The sequence below is a fragment of the Carassius gibelio genome, chromosome A7 (genome assembly GCF_023724105.1).
Source record: "Carassius gibelio isolate Cgi1373 ecotype wild population from Czech Republic chromosome A7, carGib1.2-hapl.c, whole genome shotgun sequence".
NCBI lineage: Eukaryota > Metazoa > Chordata > Actinopteri > Cypriniformes > Cyprinidae > Carassius > Carassius gibelio.
Window position 1 is genome coordinate 18,467,578 of NC_068377.1, and position 4,796 is coordinate 18,472,373.

A 4,796-nucleotide genomic window follows, 5' to 3' on the forward strand; every position below is an offset into this window, starting at 1 on the left:
CCATCAGAGGATTCAGCCTAACATTTAGAGAACAGAGGAAGTCATGCAACAAAATCGACTAACACAGTCCCATCCTCTTAAATTTATTATGTCTGAATCACCACATATTCCCTCTTTACGTAGATAATGGTACATGATGAAATGTTTCCCTTTAACTCTGGCTGCATTCATATAGCCTGCATGGAAGAAATATCCATGAATTATGAATGCACTCATACATGCATAAGTATGCACACAAGTTTATGCCTCTTTCTAGCCTGTAATTGCTTTGAATTCACAAGATAAAATAAAAATTTGACTTTGTTTTTTTTTTTTTTTTTTTAAGCAAATCTCCCATCTCAAAAATGTTACTTTTTATTACGGTTTCGGTCAGAAAGGGAGATGCTGTGGAGGGCATTGTTGCAATGGCAGTGGAGGGTCACATGGTGAAATCTCAGACATTGAAATATATACTTTAAATTTAAATTAGTAAGGAAGGAAGATTTAAATGAATGAATGCACATTTAAACAAACAATCACACCTGATATAATGCACATTTGAAGGATTGGGTGAACTTTAAATAAGTGAGCTAACATGTTTGAACAATCACATTTAAAATGAAAAAAAAAAAAAAAAAAAAAAAAACATTTGACATGACTCATACCACACATTTGAAAGAACAAAGGAATGCACATTTGAAATAACACCTATCTGAACAAACAAATAAACACATAAGCACGCTTGAAATAACACATTTTAACAAACGGCAAACAAACATACTGCATGCATGCATAAGAAAAACAAACAAATGCACTTTTAAAATAACAAACATTTGATTGAACAAACAAAACATTTGAAACAACAAACACATTTGAATGAATAAACATTTGAAACAAACAAACAACGATTTGAATGTACAAATATTTGAATGAACAACCATACTTAAAATAAACAAACACATTTGTTCTGTTTTGGAAACTTTTAAATATTTGAGTTATACTTTGGCTTTCTATTGCCTCAACTCACCCAAACCAGCTGAAGGTAAAGGATGGGCCGTCCAGTTTTTCTCCTCTGTTCTTACCTTGGTGCCATTAAGAGCAGACAGTGAGTATGAGCGAGTGGTTGGGACCGAGTAAGCTCTCCCCTGCAGCTGCACACTCAGCGTGCTACTATACCATCTTTGGCTTCAGATGCAATTGAATAATTTAAGGCAATTAATGCTGGCAGGGGTTAGGGCCAGTGGCGTCCATCTTTTTCTGAATCTGTTGCTGTGTGCGTCACAGGGAAATCTTTGTTGCATCTGCTCTTGCAGCTGGCAGTGAGTGAGAGGACACTAACTATATCACATCACACTGGCAGGAAGCCCACAGTCCACAGTGTCAGCCCCACTGCCGGCAGGTCTCCAGTTTGTACCCATTGAGTTTAGCCCTTTTGGCTAATATATAGCTATCTGGCTGCTTTATATGTCTCTGATTTATGCTTCAGCCATGACAACTGTTTTTAAAACCAAAGAGGTCTACTTGGGGTCAACAGAACTGCAGTGGATTCCTAAAGCATCATGATCACCCATCTTATATTTATTTCTAATCTTCTTCATTAAATTGTGTCTTTTGAGCCAGTGTTATGGAGACATAAAATCCATCATGTTTATAGTGCTAAGTTCCATCTGTTGACACATCATCTTTTTTCATTCCATAGATGGCAGACTGCTGTTACTTGAGGTATCGGCAGTCTCATTTCTCTGGTTGCCTCACGTTGAGATCAAATGAGGATGAGTTTCAACTCAGGGAGTAAAGAAAAAAAAAGAGTGTGAAATTAATCGACGTTTGATGTACAGACCGACAGACTGGCGGATATTTAACAACCCCCATTTTACATCTGGTCCCCCTCTCAATTTCACTTGAGTTTAGAATGATGGCAGCCCTGAAAGGTCAAACCTTACCAGATTGTAAAACAACACTAATCATCCTGGCCAGCCCATTTCCCACACTGACATCCCCTAATTTGTTACCAGCCGTCCAGTGTTTCATCAACACTGTTGTCTCTGCTGCTAAAGAGAAGGACACTCTTTATGTAAAATTAATATGGTCTGTCTTGTAAATGTCCTTTGGATGTGACACTTTAGCTTGCCACCTGATACCAATCTGTAAGACTAGTGTCCTCCTGTCTAAAACAGGGCTCTGCTGTCTGTTCTTGAGTACAGATGAGACATGCCCACTTCTTAACCCCCAATTCCTCTCATAAATGGCAGACCAAGCCCATGTTTACGGGAACTTCATCTTCTTTGAGAGACAGCCGGCTTCGACTTGTGAATGTTGTGAATAATGGCATTATGACATTGATAAATAAGAAAAGGATATTAAACTTGCTGCACGAGTTCTGGACAGAGAACAGGAAAACAGACAAGGTGTGTTTACTGTGCATTGATACTAGAAGGGCTGCTTTCCCAGACACAGATTAAACCTAATAGAGAGCTAAATGGGACATTTGATGGAGAATCCACATCGACAATATCATTTTCTCAGGGACAGAGTTTAATCTGTCCCCATTAAGAGCGGAAAAAAAGATCTATTGACCGTGACAGAGGTAGCAAAATCAACAGCAGAATACCTTTAGGAAATAATACTATACTAAATAATGACATAGTGCTTTTGTCATGATGAAAATATTCCTTCTTACTACCACTTGCGACTCAATTCAATTTCCTCAATGGTATCTGCAATGACCCATCCTCCGATTCAATTTCCTCAAATAGTAAGTAGCCTTCTGTCCGGGCCTAGCTAACAAGATCCATATGATGTCGAGCTCAAGGCAGAGATAAAACACTGTAGAGAGGAGAGAGTTGAGATTATTATAGAAAATCCGCCCATTTAACAAGGCATTCATGAAAAGGAGAAAAATTCAAGATAATTAGACTTTGATTAAGACCAGGCTGAGGGAGGACAATAGATAATGAGGCTTCGCCAATGAGCGCTACATGAGTGTCCTCACTGAAGCATCTCCAAGAATGTGGTACTCACAATCAGATGAGCTTCTTTTGGCAAAACCTCTAGGCAATGTCCAGCATTCCCATTCAAACCAATCAGACATGCTCCCTCTCTGACCCAGATGGCTGGAATTATCATAGTGTATAGATGCTGTCTGCAGACTTTCAACAGAACAAGGCCATGATTCATTCATAGTCTTGTGTGTTGACTGGAAGTTACATCAGCACATTTGGATTACAAACAGTCCGGTGTTTTTGATGTACTATTCTAGAATAATATCAGCACATATATTACTACTTTCCACATGTGGACCAAATAAAACAATAATAATGCAATATATCTAATAAAGATATTTATATACTCTTTAATAACCCTGATGTTCAGTAAGCCACACCAATTGGAAAGTGAATGTGAACTATGTACTAGTGTATAAATATAAGTAAATTCAAAAGTCCTATTCTAATATACTTGCAGCACATTTACAGGTTAACTACATTAAGAATGAAATATTAAATAAATAAACACATTTTACCATGTATATTCAGTCTGAGCACTGACATTTCAAAAGAGGCTTCCTTTAAAGTTTAAAATTTGCCTAGTTTGTGGACACTGAGTGTCTGAGTGATAAATCCAGGTTTTTCTTTTTCTTTTTTCTCCTTACTCTGATCTCCTGCATCCTTTAATCCAGTGTCCTGCCTCCAAGCCAGTGACAGTGATGAAAATGAACAGGACTTCTAATCAAGCAGCTCCGCATTTTATATAGTGTGTGTGTTAAAATGCAATTTTGTAATTCATTATTGATATCATAATACAGCAGTGTGCATAAATAAACGGAGAAATTTTATATTTAGCAGAATATGAATTTTGATATGGCAGAATAAGTAAGAGATTGCACTGGACAAATCTGTGCACTGGAAGGTCAAATGTTGCAACTTCTCCATAGCTGGTATGAGTGTGGGTTATGAACAAAATCTTTATTAGATATATTGCATTATTAGTGTTATTTTGTTATTCTTACTGTAGGTAAATGTTGACCGAAGGGCGTTTGTGTTTTAAATAGTTTGACTGACTCGCTTGTGTTTTGGGCTGCAGTGTTTGCATATTAGTAAATATAGAGTGATGTAATAATATTCCCTAATTTGTAAATGTAAACATACTCTCTCTCTCTCTCTCTCTCTCTCTCTCTCTCTCTCTCTCTCTCTCTCTCTCTCTCTCTCTATCTATCTATCTTTATATATATATATATATATACAGTCAGGTCCATAAATATTGGGACATCGACACAATTCTAATTTTTTTGGCTCTATACACCACCACAATGGATTTGAAATGAAACGATCAAGATGTGCTTTAACTGCAGACTTTCAGCTTTAATTTGAGGGTATTTACATCCAGATCAGGTGAACAGTGTAGGAATTACAACAGTTTGTATATGTACATCCCACTTTTTAAGGGACCAAAAGTAATGGGACAGATTAACAATCATAAATCAAACTTTCATTTTTTAATACTTGGTTGCAAATCCTTTGCAGTCAATTACAGCCTGAAGTCTGGAGATGAATTAGACATCAGCGTACGCTGGGTTTCATCCCTGGTGATGCTCTGCCAGGCCTCTACTGCAACTGTCTTCAGTTCCTGCTTGTTCTTGGGGCATTTTCCCTTCAGTTTTGTCTTCAGCAAGTGAAATGCATGCTCAATCGGATTTAGGTCAGGTGATTGACTTGGCCATTGCATAACATTCCACTTCTTTCCCTTAAAAATCTCTTTGGTTGCTTTCGCAGTATGCTTCGGGTCATTGTCCATCTGCACTGTGAAGCGCTGACCAATGA